This window comes from Ceratotherium simum, chromosome 11 (genome assembly GCF_057802395.1).
Source record: "Ceratotherium simum simum isolate JZ-2026a chromosome 11, ASM5780239v1, whole genome shotgun sequence".
In the NCBI taxonomy this organism is placed as follows: Eukaryota; Metazoa; Chordata; class Mammalia; order Perissodactyla; family Rhinocerotidae; genus Ceratotherium; species Ceratotherium simum.
Genome location: NC_141910.1, coordinates 61,964,101 through 61,978,348, shown reverse-complemented (window position 1 = coordinate 61,978,348; position 14,248 = coordinate 61,964,101). Strand labels below are relative to the sequence as shown.

The following is a 14,248-nucleotide window of genomic DNA, read 5'->3' as shown; positions in this document are numbered from 1 at the left end:
AAAAGAAATATACCATTTAATAAATGAAGAAGGAATGATAGACTTAATATATCACCATTTTGCAACCCTTAATGAAATAATGCATCTACGCAAGGATCATGAATCGTTGTTAAATCACCAGACAAGAAGATTATGGGAAACTTTAAATGGAAGGATTGGGCCAATATCACCTGAATAGACTGATCAATCTTATCACAAAAAGAGACAAATAGGTATAATGAGCCTCTTGATGAACAAATACAACACTACCTGTGAAATTTTCTTGCCAAAATATTGAACGTGAATCTAATCAAGCTTCTATATCCAACTATTAGTTTACGGGAAATGTAGGGCAAAGAAATATATAAAATGGTACCATAGTGATGCAATCAACAAAACCCAAGCTGTGGAAGTCTCTACAGGACAAATAACCTGTTTCTTCTTCAAATTATAAAGACAAAAAAAAAAAAAAAAAGAAGAAAAACAAGGAAGAGGAATATATAGAATTTAAAAGACTTAAAGATTGTATTAGTTTGCTTGAGCTGCCATAGCAAAATACCACAGCCTGTGTGGCTTAAACAACAGAAATTTATTTTCTCACAGTTCAGAAGGCTGGAAGTCCAAAATCAAGGTGTCAGCAGGTTTGGTTCCTTCTGAGGCTTCTCCCCGTGGCTTATAGATGGTCGCCTTCTCACTGTGTCCACACATCATCTTTCCTCCATGACCCTGCACCTCTGGTATTTCCCTGTGTGTCCAAATTTCCTCTTCTTATAAGGACATCAGTCAAATTGGATTAGGGCCCATTCTAATTGCCTCATTTTAACTTAATCACCTCTTTTATGACCCTGTCTCCAAATACAGTCACATGCTGAGGTGCAGAATGTTAGGGCTTCAACATATGAATTTTGGGAAGACAGAACTCAGCCCATAACACTCCACCCTCTGGACCCCCAAAATTCATATCATTCTCACATGCAAAATATGTTCACTCCCATTCCAATAGCCCAAAAGTGTTAACTCATTCCAGCATCTTCTCTAAGTCCAAAATCTCATCTAAATTCATCTAAATCAAATGCTGATGAGAATTCATCCTGAGGTAAAATTTCTTTCCAGCTGTGAATCTGGGAAACCAGACAAGTTATCAGCTATGATGAGACAGGCATAGAACAGACATTCCCATTCCAAAAGAGAAAAATCAGAAAGAAGAAAGGGGCCACAGGTCCAAGCAAGTTCAAAACCTAGCAGGGTAAATTCCATTAGATTTTAAAGCTCAGGAATAGTCCTCTTTGGTTCAATGCTCTGTCCTCTGGGCCTACCTGAATGACACCCCCGACCTTGGGCTGTAGCCTCACATCTGAGGCCTTATCTCCAAATACAAGTCACATTCTGAGGTACTGGGGTTTGGGGGCTTCAACATATGAATTAGGGGGGGAACACACAATTTGGCCTGTCACAGAGACATATCAAACAAATGTAACATGTGGACCATGTTTGGATCACGATTCAAACTGCTAAAAATTTATAAAACAATCAAGGGTTTGAATTCAATTAGATATCAAATGATATTAACGATATTATTTAAATGGTTATATTTTAAAGTTCTTATCTTATAGAGATGATAATACTTATGAATGAAATTATATGATATCTGGAGTTTTCTTCAAAATAACAAAGCAGAGGGGATTCAGTAAGCCAAAACTGACCTCGATTTGGTAATTGTTGAAGCAGAGTGGTGGGTATATGGGGGGTTCACATATGATTCTCTTTACTTGGATATATATTGAAAATGTTTTATAATTAAAAGTTTAAATATAAATAAATAAATGTGTTTAATGTGTTTAAGGCAGTAAAGGAGAAAACCAAAACATGAGCAAGGAGAAAGAGAATATCAAAAATCTTTGAAAAATAATCTGAAAGTATTTGTAGAATGAAAGATATTATTGTTGACATTTTAAATGCTTAATGATAGAGTTCACTTTTGTAAAAATGTCAATTCTCCTCAAGTGATCTATAGATCTAATAAATTATAATCAAACTCCAAAAAGAATATTTTATGAAACATCATACTCTAATTCTAAAATTTATATTGAAGACCAAATGGATAAGAATAGTTAAAAAAAAAACACAAAAAAAAAACTCTTAGTAAGAAACAACAAGGAAAGGGAGAAGGAGATGAAGAAGAAGAGGAGAAGAGAGATGGGAACTGGAATTATCAGATATGAAAACTTATTAAAAAGCAAAAATAGTTAAGACAGTGCTGTACACAGATAACATGAACACTTATTGGGTAAAGATGAGTCGTTCATTAAATGATGTTGGGTCAATTCACTATCAATAGAGGGAAAATGCAGATAGGCACTTACCTTATACCACATAAAAATGAAAAAGACCAACTCTTCAATGTTTGGTAGAAAATATAGAGGAATACTTTTTATTTTTTATTTTGGGCCCTTCACAAGACATAAAATACTCTAATCACACACACACAAAAAAGACTGATAAATTTGACCACATTAAGATAAATTCCATTATATCCTTCATATGTATTTATTTTGTTCACTGCGAGACGAACCAGACTCTCAGATCACCCATCCTCTCCCTTGCTTTAATCTCCATCAGGCTCTCTGCATCCCCTATTCTGATCTATTTCCCACCTTCCATAAATCCTGAAACCACATCCTCTGCGCTATCTGGCATTCATAGCTCCTCATCAGAAAAATCCCTTTTATCCTCAGATTCATCCCTAAAAACTCTGTTTACCTTCTTCTCTGGAAGGAAACTTGGCTCTCCCATCAGGACGCTGCTTCTCCTGTAGTCCTTTCAGATGGTGGCTATTTTTTCATCTACATCCTTTGTTACCATTGGACCTGGAGGTAGGATAGCTATTCTCATTGCACATTATTGATTCTTCCAGATTATTCACCCTCCTTTTCCCTAAAACCCCCGACTTTGAATCTTATGTTATCAGGTTACATTACCCTTCACCTCAACCCCAAAGTCACTTCTTTTCATTTCTTGATAATGTTACCTCATGACTGACACTTTCTCTAACACTTCCCTTGCCTTAATTCTTGATGAATTGAATATATAATTAAATGATTTATATTACACCCTCGCCTTTTAGTTTCTTGAATTTTCTCCTCCAATCAGTTAGTCCTCCACCATATCTCAGCCACTTCATTCCCATCATCATGCCTTAAAATTTCTTACTAACAATTACAGCTCCTTCATAATCTCAATTTTATGCATCTCTCTCACCCCTTCTTCTTATCTTTTCATCTTACCACCCTACGGAGACGGCTTTTGTCAAACTCACCAGTGACTTCCACATTGACAAATACAATTGTCAATTTTCATTTTGGTTTATTAACAGCATTTGCCACAGTAGATCAGTCTTTCCTTTATTTGCTATTTCTTTCATTATATTCTATTGAATTTCCTCAAATTTCACTGGTTGCTTTACAAGTCCCTCTTCATCTTACCTCTTAATCTAGTGCCCAAGGACTCAGTCTTTTGTGGCCTTCTCTTTTTTTATCTATCCTCACTCCTTTAATGATCTCACCCCTTTATATAGCTTTATATACCACTTTTTGCCAACAACTCCCAAATTTATATCACCAGCTCATACTGCTCTCTTAAACTCCAGACTCATATATAAAACCATCTATTCAATATATCCACTGAAAATCTCATACACATGTCAAACTTAGCATGTCCAAAATGAACTCTTGAATCTTTCCCCAAAGCCTGTCCCACCCACAGTCATCCCCATATAAATTAATGCTTCAATCCTTCAAATTGCTCAAGCCAAAAACCTTGGGGTCCCTCTTGGAATTACCCTTGACTTTTCCCCTCTCATTCATGATGCAAATTCTTTTTTAAAAAAATAAATTCTTCACAAAAAGAAATCCAGAATCCAATGACCTCTCACCATTTACACTACTACCACTATCACTACAACTACCACCATCCAAGCCACTATCATCTATTACCAGGTTATAGCAAGCTCTGTCCATTGCAATCTATTAGCCTAGTATCAATCAAAACAAAAGCCAGATTCCTTACCATGGCCTAAAATATCCTACCCATTCTGCCCACTCTTACCTTTCTGACCTGTTCTGCTTCTCTTTCCTTCACTTACTCCGCTCCAGCTGTATTGGCCTCCTTGCTTTTCTTTGAACACCCCATAAGGCCTTTGAAATGACTGTTCCCTCAGCCAGGATTGCTATTTCCCCAGCTATCTCCCAGTTAATGCTACCTCCTTCAAGTCTTCACTTAAAAGTCACCTTCTCAATGAGGTGTACCAGCACTCCCTTCAACTTCCAATCTCTTTGGTCCATTTTTATTCTCATAATACTTATTATCTTCAAACCTAGTCTATAATTTATTTAGTGTATTCTTTATTGTTTGTCTTCTTCTACTGGAGAAATTCAATAAGGGGCGGAATTTTGTTTTGTTTTGTTTTCCAAAGTACTCTAACATTCAATAAATATTAGTTGAATGAATGTATAAATAAATCAATGAACTTATAAATAAGAACTATTCATCAAAAAAATGAAAAGACTAACCACAAAATATGAGAAGATATTTACAACATGTGATTAAGAAACACAATATCAAAAATGTGTTTTTAAAATAAATACTATGAATAGATAAGAAAAAGATAAATATTCTAATAGAAAAATTGACAAAAGAAAAAAAAAAGAATAGCATTTCCTAAAGTGGAAATGTGAATGATCAATAACAATGGAAGGTTATTTGGCCCCTTAGTGATCAAGGAAATGCAAATTAAAGCCATAATAACATATTATACATCTATTAATTGGTAAAAAGTAAAGAGTTTGTTGGCAAGGATGTAGAGCAATGGGAACACTCATACACTGCTAGTAGGGAATATAAATTGGTTATTTAAATTACTTTGCAAAATAATTAGGTAGAGCTGAAGATACACATACCTAAAATTCAGCAATTCTATTCTTAGATGCGTCTAGAGATACTTCTCTCCATGTGTTCCAGGAGACATACCAGAATTTTCGTAGCTTCATTGCATATAATAGCCAAAAATTTAACTCAACTTAAATATCCTTAGACTGGGCAATAGATAAATATCAATATTCATACTGTGGAAATTAATAAACAGAAACTTCATTAAGTTGGAGTTGGGAGGCCAAAAGGGTATCATCTCTCATGCCCTATGTCAAAAACAGAGCCCAATAGGGGAAAAAAAAGACTTCTGCTTCTTGACCTGCAAGAAGCTCAGCCAATGAGAGGCTATCACAACTCAGCCAATGAAGAGCCACTGTGCCTCAAACTCTTTGTTTACAACAGCTCTCCCCATTTTCTCTTCCCCTTTATAAAAGGGTTTCTCCTCCCCTCGCTGCAGGGGACTTGCACGTGGCTTGCCATGGTTGCAGACTCTGCAACTCTGAGTTGCAATTCTTTGCTGATTCTGAATAAACCCATTTTTGCTGGAGAAATAACTGGCCATCTATTTGTTTAAGGTCAACAATACTATGAATACTTTATAGTAGTGAAAATGGATAAACTGTTGCTTTACACATCAACATGTTGAGTAAAAAGAAGTGATATGAAAAGTTAACTCATATTTTTATAAAATTTAGAAACAAAATTAAACAATTGCTTAGAGATAGTCACATGATACGTTATTTTTTTAAAAAAACATGATAATGATGAACAAATTTTTTTGGGGTAGTAATTATTCGGGTAATGTACAAGGTGATATGATTGGAATTAAATACACACATAGCCTCAAATGATATTGGCGATATTCCCCTTCACAAATTGGGAGGTCTTTTAGGTTCTGGTACCAATTTCAATGTGGGGTGGGGGGTGTGCCCCACACAAACAACAGGCAATTCTCTGGACACCAGCTGGGTGTCCTACAATTTAATTCAATTCTGACACTGTCTACCCAGAGATAGCATCAGATTCCACAGGTTAAGAGTCAAGACTGCCCCCACCCCACCATCATGCCAATTGTAAGCTAGGTTGTTACCTTCGCTTCCGACCAGACTCTACAGGTTGGAGGTTCCTACAACCTCCTCCTCGGGTTTGATTAGTTTGCTAGAGTAGTTCACAGAACTAAGAGAAACATTTTACTTACTAGATCACTGGTTTATTATAAAAGGATATAACTCAGGAATAGACAGATGGAAGAAATGCATAGGGCAAGGTATGGGGAAAGGGTGCAGTTTCCATGTCCTCTCCTAGGTGCACCATTCTCCCCACATCTCCAGCAACCAGGAACTCTCCAAACCCACTCCTTTTGGGTATTTATGGAGGTTTCGTTACATAGGCATGATCTATCAAATCATTGACCATCAGCAATTGATTCAACCTCCAGCCCCTCTCCCCTTCCTGGAGGTCTGGGGATGGGACTAAAAGTTCCAACCCTCTAATCACATGGTTAGTTCTCCTGGCAACCAGCCCTCATTCTTTGGTGTGGTACAAAGGTCACTTCATTAACATAAGAAGACACTTGTATCATTCTCATCACTTAGGAAATTCCAAGGCTCTTAGGAGCTCTGTGCCAGAAACAGGGAAGAAGACCAAATATATATTTCTTATTATAAATCATAGTATTACAGGAGATTGCATCACAGGAGTTTGTGCTATTGTTATGCTTTATAATTTGTATTACATATAATTATTCTAAAAATATATATGTCTTTCCTTACTCAGTCTTGATTAAAAGTGAGTAATTGATCACAAATTTTCCCAGAGAGGAAATCATCTCCTTGGAGCTAATAAGACTTTGTTAACTCAGGTACTGTGCTGAAAATTGCTTTACTCTCTGTTGATAAGAAAGCTGTCTGACGCAGAATATTTAAGACCCAATAATCTAAACAAAAAGAAACTTTAGTTGAGGCAAATGTTTGGAGTGAGATTAAATTCAAGCATGTTTATCAGAAGTTATAGATATTTTCTGTTGTGTTTTACCGATAGTCAAAATACTAAAAGATGATTTCGTTGATATCAAATTGTGTTTATACAAAGCCTGTATTTACCCATCTGGTGCGTAACCCTTTAACCCTAAGGCTTGTATTATCATCAAAAATTTGTAATATGTTTTAGAGAATTGCGTGAATCATAAGCCATATTTATTATAGAAAGCATTGTTAGTTTATGAAATATGCTGGTTATTTACTCTGTCAATTATCTCACTTTTTTTATCTCTTCCTTTTCTGGACAGAAAATAAAAACATAATTCAGTGGATTGATAGTTAAATTAAGTTGACTCTCTATTTCTAAATCAATCAAAATGCAAAGTTTCATTTTCTCACATTTGAGGTGATCTTTAAATACATTTCGTTTGATAATGATTGCTTTAGTATAAGAAACAAGATCCTTCTTGTTCTGGACCCTATCAGTGCTCTAACCTCACCCCTACCATAGGCCTCATGCACCCTTCATTCTAGTTTATGGTCTCCATTATGGGACTCCCCTCTCTCTAGGCCCAATGTCATCCATCACCCTCAGTCATATAACAGCATCTGAAGCTCTTCACCATACACTCTTCTTTCTTCATTTACCATTTCCTGACTCAAATTGACCTCAAACCTCCCATGAAGCCTTCCTATTCCTTTGCCTGACAAAGCAAGTTGTTGCCTTCTTTGAGCCCCCATTGCATTTTGTGCAAGCTTTGGTTAACAGTGTGATTATTTGCATAGGTATGTTACTCTCCAAGTGCACAGGGAGCAATACTGTCTGTAAATCCAGGCAAGCAGAGTCCTTGCCTTGGCTCCACACCTCAGCAGGACCCTCTTCCTTTAGAATGCCTTCTTGGAAATTTCCTAAGTCTATCTTCAGTGTTTGGAAACAGCTGATGTCCTGAGCCCTGATCTGAATCCACATGGGGTCCCATTTCTCCCTTTTAGAGGGCTTTCTGACTTCTACACCCTAGCATGACATTGATCAGCACCAAGAATCTCACTTTCCAATCTTGGCTCTGCCATTAGTTACTCTATGATGACTTTAGATAAATTAACATGGACTCAATCTCTTAATTCTGAAATTAGAGGATTGAACTCTAAATAGTATTTGAGATATCTTTCAGATATAAAAATTCATGACCTTTCCATTCATCTACTAGTCTTATCACTTTAATAGATCAAAGATTTAATTATTTATAAGGAATGAACACTCAACCATATCCAAAGATGCATACTTTGGGTCTTAAATACTAACAGTTGGAAAATGAAATAATAATAAAACAAAGATACAAGGTATGTAGTGTTTTGAGGATATACTTTCAATGACACATCTCCTAGGATTCTTCCCCTTGATTTTCTAAAGTTTATTTTTAATGATTTATTATTAACCATTTGGGGAATTTAATTTCACTTTAACATCAACAAATGAGGACATGCGTTTTTAAAAATTGTGTATCTTTTTTTATGAGGACTCCAATATCTAGTACTTAAAACTGATGTGCACAGATATTAAATATTATAAATAAGAAAAATAGGATTTAATCCTGAAATTCATTATGACTTTTTTTTTGTAGAAAGACAGCTACATTGCCAACACATAGATAAATAAATATGTTGACAGAATTGGCAGTTAAAAGATAAAGTAAAACAATTAAGAATTCCAACACCAAACATGCTCACTTTTATTTAACTAATTTCAATAATTTTGCAATTAATGCTTGTAAAGTAATTTCTGTATCTGTGTTCAATAATTTTGAAAAAAATAGATGTCAGAAAGAAAACAGAAAAAAGTGGAAATAAGCTAAAAACATACAAGTGCAAAGAAACTAAAAAGTAAACTCGAGAGAAAGGAATATGAAGAACTACACACAATCCCTATGCGTATTATTTTCTATCTACAGAGAGGAGTCAAGATGGCGGCGTAAGCAGACTCTGAACTCACCTCCTCCCGCAGACACAGCCAATTTACAACTACTCGTGGAAAAATTAGCCCAGAGACAGAACTGAAAACTGGAAGAGAGGAACTCCTGCAACAACGGACAATCCTAACTGAGGTGGAAGAGGCAGAAACTCCCTTCTGGAGAGGAAAAATGCCGCCTTCACAAGCCGCCAGCTTCACGGCCGCCGGGAGCAGCTCACAGGTACGCAGCCTCCCTGAGGCGCGGGGCCCTGAGCCGGGAGCGCCCCCGCTGTGGGCATTTTGTGGACCCAGCACAATCAAGACCAGCAGCATAATATCTGACTTTGCCTTCTGCTAAAATATTGGGGAGCACCCCCAGAAAACCCCGTTCACAAAGAAGCTAAAACCGGCTCTTAAAGGGCCTGCGTGCAAACTCACCTGTTTCAGAAAGCATCCTAAAATCACCAGAAAGAAAGGTTCACAGTGCTGGGGTGAAAAGAGACTCACCTAATAGGCCCTGAGTGCATCTCGGTGAGGGGTGAGAACACTCCAGGGACTGGGACATTGGCGGCGGCCATTGTTGTGGCCCAGTGTGGGCGTGCTGACACAGACGCCATTGGAGTTCTCCCTGAGGCCTGCTAGCCCAGGTCTGCCCCACCCGCTAGAGCGCCGATTTAATCCAGCTGAGTCAGGGCATGCAGCCCACCCTAGAGACTGGCCCCACCCAACAACAAGCCCTCAGGCAACTTGTGGGACTGCATAGATTGGTGACTGGATTCTCTGCAGCCTGGCAACTAAGCCGACTTTAGTGGGGCAGGGAGTGCACAAGGAGCGGGTGGAGAGTGTGGGGGGGTGGCAGAGTGTGTGGGGCTCCTGCCGTGGAGAGACTGGGTCTGCGTGGGGAGGTAGGGGCGCGCACACGGGGCAGGACTGTGTTGACTGTGTGTGTGGACCTGTGGGCAACAGGGCTTGTCAGCTGCAGAACACTTGTGCTTCTCAAAGACACACATGGGGGTTTGCCGCACCTTCCAAAGCCTGAAACAATTGGGTGCTCCTGTGCCTGAGGCCAGCCCCACCCAGCTGCAATCCTCAGAGAGCTGACAAGAGACCTAATAGGCTAGAGGCTTACAGCAATTGTAAGGCCGTGAGCCTAACAACCTGCCATGCTGGGGGCCTACTCATTTAAAAGAAATACTGCAACACAAATGTGGTATTAGAACTTGCAGCCAACTGTGCTGGGGCTCCCCACACCTGATAAAGAGACTGAAGGGCCCACAACAACTACAAGCAGCTGAGCATTACAACAGCTGGCCAGGAGCATAACTCGGCCTCCCTGGGTGCCTACAGGGAGACCAAACAGGCCACAACAGAAGGACACACGTAGCCCACATAGGGGTCACCCCTGGAACATTGAGAACTGAGGGAAGCACACTGGAAGCCTCTTAAGGCATCACTTACATAAGGTCACCTATCCAAGAGCAGGAGACGTAGCTGACCTACCTAATATGTAGACACAAGCACAGGGAAAGAGGCAAAATGAGGAGGCAAAAGAATACATTCCAAATAAGGGAACAGGACAAAACCCCAGAAAAGGAACTAAGTGAAACGGAAATGAGCAACCTACCCGACAGAGAGTTCAAACTAAGAGTGTTAAGGATGCTCACTGATCTGGGGAGAAGAATAGATGAACTCAGTGAGAATGTCAACAAAGAAATGGAAGATATAAAAAAGAACCTATCAGAAATGAAGAATACAATACTGGAAATGAAAAATTCATTAGAGGGACTCAAAAGCAGAGTAGAGGATACAGAAGAACGGATCTGTGAGCTGGATGAAAGACTAGAAGAAATTACCCAAGGTGAACAGGTAAAAGAGAAAAGAATTAAAAAGAGTGGGGACAGTCTAAGGGACCTCTGGGACAACATCAAGCGCACTAACATCCGTGTTATAGGTGTCCCGGAAGGAGAAGAGCGAGACAAGGAGGCAGAGAATCTATTTCAAGAAATAATAGATGAAAACTAATAGAAGAAAACAGACATCCAGGTACAGGAATCACAGAGATCCCCAAACAAGATAAACCCAAAGAGGCCCACACCAAGACACATCATAATCAAAATGTCCAGAATTAAAGATAAAGAGAGAATCCTAAAAGCCGCAAGAGAATGTCAAGTTACATACAAAGGAAACCCCATAAGGCTATCAGCTGACTTCTCAGCAGAAACCTTACAGGCTAGAAGAGAATGGCACGATATACTTAAAGTGCTAAAAGGAAAAAACTTAGACCCAAGAATACTCTACCCAGCAAGGTTATCATTCAAAATGGAAGGAGAGATCAAAATTTTCCCAGACAAGCAAAAATTAAAGGAGTTTGTCACCAAGAAACCAGTGCTACAAGAAATGTTAAAGGGACTGATTTAAGGGGAAAAGAGAAGACCACAAATAGGAAAAATTATCTATTTCCATGATAAGGATGTAATGGATACAAATGCACAAAAAGAGGTTAGATATGATATTAAAAACCTAAAAGGAGGGAGGAGGGGACTTAAAGAGTACAGCTTTCAGACAGAGGTCAACCTAAAGTGACCATCAATTCTGTATAGAAGAAGAAAGGAACAGAGAAGGACTACTAAAACACTGAGGAAAAAAAAAAATGGCAGTAAGTACATACTTATCAATAGGTACTTTAAACGTCAATGGACTAAATGCTCCAATTAAAAGGCATAGGGTGGCTGACTGGATAAAAAAACAGGACCCATATATATGCTGCATACAAGAGACACACTTCAGACCTAAAGACACTCACAAACTGAAAGTGAAGGGATGGAAAAAGATACTCCACGCAAATGGCAATGAAAAGAAAGCTGGGGTAGCAGTACTCATATCAGACAAAATAGACTTTAAAACAAAAACTGTAAAAAGAGACAAAGAAGGGCATTACATAATGATCAAGGGAACAATCCAACAAGAGGATATAACACTTGTAAATATCTACGCACCCAATGTAGGTGCACCTAAATATATAAAGCAATTATTAACAGACATAAAAACAGAAATAGACAGTAACACAATAATAGTAGGGGACTTTAACACTCCACTTACACCAACGGATAGATCATCCAAACAGAAGATCAATAAGGAAACATTGGCCTTAAACGACACACGAGAACAGATGGACCTAGTAGATATATACAGAGCATTCCATCCAAAAACCGAAGAATACACGTTCTTTTCAAAGGCACATGGAACATTCTCCAGGATTGATCACATATTAGGCCACAAAACAAGTCTCCATAAATTTAAGAAGATATTGAAATAATACCAAGCATCTTTTCTGACCACAACGGTATGAAACTAAAAATCAACTATAGGAAGAAAATCAGAAAAGCCACAAATACATGGAGATTAAACAAAATGCTACTGAACAACTACTGGGTTAACGAAGAAATCAAAGAAGAAATCAAAAAATACCTGGAGACAAATGAAAATGAAAATACGACATGCCAGAATTTATGGGATACAGCAAAAGCGGTTCTAAGAGGGAAGTTTATAGCGATACAAGCCTATCTCAACAAACAAGAAAAATCTCAAATAAACAATCTAACAATTCACCTAAAAGAACCAGAAAAAGAAGAACAAACAAAGCCAAAAATCAGTAGAAGAAGGGAAATAATAGAAATCAGAGCAGAAATAAATGAAATAGAGACCCAAAAAACAATAGAAAAAATTAATAAAACCAAGAGTTGGTTCTTTGAAAAGATCAACAAAATTGACAAACCTTTAGCTAGACTCACCAAGAAAAAAAGAGAGAAAGCACAAATAAGTAAAATCAGAAATGAAAGAGGAGAGGTTACAACAGACACCTCAGAAATACAAAAGATTATGAGAATACTATGAAAAGCTATATGCCAACCAATTCGACAATCTGGAAGAAATGGATAAATTCTTAGAATCATACAACTTTCCAAAACTGGATCAAGAAGAAGTAGAGAATTTGAATAGACCAATCACCAGTAAGGAGATCGAAACAGTAATCACAAACCTCCCCAAAAATAAAAGTCCAGGACCAGACGGCTTCCCTGGTGTATTCTACTAAACATTCACAGAAGACTTAATACCTATCCTTCTCAAACTCTTCCGAAAAATTGAGGAGGGGCGAAGGTCCCTAACTCATTCTATGAAGCTGACATTACCCTGATACCAAAACCAGACAAGGACAACACAAAAAAAGAAAATTACAGGCCAATATCACTGATGAACATCGATGCAAAAATCCTCAACAAAATACTAGCAAATCGCATACAACAATACGTTAAAAAGATTATACACCATGATCAAGTGGGATTTATTCCAGGTATGCAGGGATGGTTTAACATTCGCAAATCAATCAACGTAATACACCACATTAATAAAATGAAGAATAAAAATCACATGATCATCTCAATAGATGCAGAGAAAGCATTTGACAAGATACAGCATCCATTTATGATAAAAACTCTGAATAAAATGGGTATACAAGGAAAGTACCTCAACATAATAAAGACCATATATGAGAAACCCACAGCTAATATCATCCTCAATGGTGAAAAACTGAAAGCTATCCCTCTAAGAACAGGAACCAGACAAGGATGCCCACTGTCACCACTCCTGTTTAACATAGTACTGGAAGTCCTAGCCAGAGCAATCAGGCAAGAGAAAGAAATAAAAGGGATCCAAATTGGTAAGGAAGAAGTGAAACTGTCACTATTTGCAGATGACATGATTTTATATATAGAAAACCCTAAAGAATCCACCAGAAAACTTTTAGAAGTAATAAACGAATATGGTAAAGTTGCAGGATACAAAATCAACATACAAAAATCAGTTGCATTTCTGTACACTAACAACGAAGTAGCAGAAAGAGAAATTAAGAATACCATCCTATTTACAATTGCAACAAAAAGAATAAAATACCTAGGAATAAACTTAACCAAAGAGGTGAAAGATCTGTACACCGAAAACTATAAAACATTTCTGAAAGAAATTGAAGAAGACACAAAGAAATGGAAAGATATTCCGTGCTCTTGGATTGGAAGAATTAACATAGTTAAGATGTCAATACTTCATAAAGCAATCTATAGATTCAATGCAATCCCTATCAAAGTTCCAACAACATTTTTCACAGAAATAGAACAAAGAATCCTAAAATTTATATGGAACAACAAAAGACCCCGAATAGCTAAAAGAATCCTGAGAAAAAAGAACAAAGCTGGAGGTATCACACTCCCTGATTTCAAAATATACTACAAAGCTATAGTAACCAAAACAGCATGGTACTGGCACAAAAACAGACACACAGATCAATGGAATAGAATCGAAAGCCCAGAAATAAACTCACACATCTATGGACAGCTAATCTTTGACAAAGGAGCCAAGAACA

The 14,248-nt window shown here is 37.7% G+C and overlaps 1 long non-coding RNA gene across 1 annotated transcript in view; it reads right to left on the bottom strand.

The window, feature by feature from the left end:
- Positions 1–9,497, bottom strand: part of LOC147916021 (uncharacterized) — a 132,435-nt gene extending 122,938 nt beyond the window's left edge. Inside the window, exon 1 of the long non-coding RNA XR_015553590.1 lies at positions 9,340–9,497. This is a non-coding gene — a long non-coding RNA (uncharacterized LOC147916021). The remainder of the gene's footprint in view (positions 1–9,339) is intronic.
- Between the last annotated feature and the right edge of the window lie 4,751 nt (positions 9,498–14,248).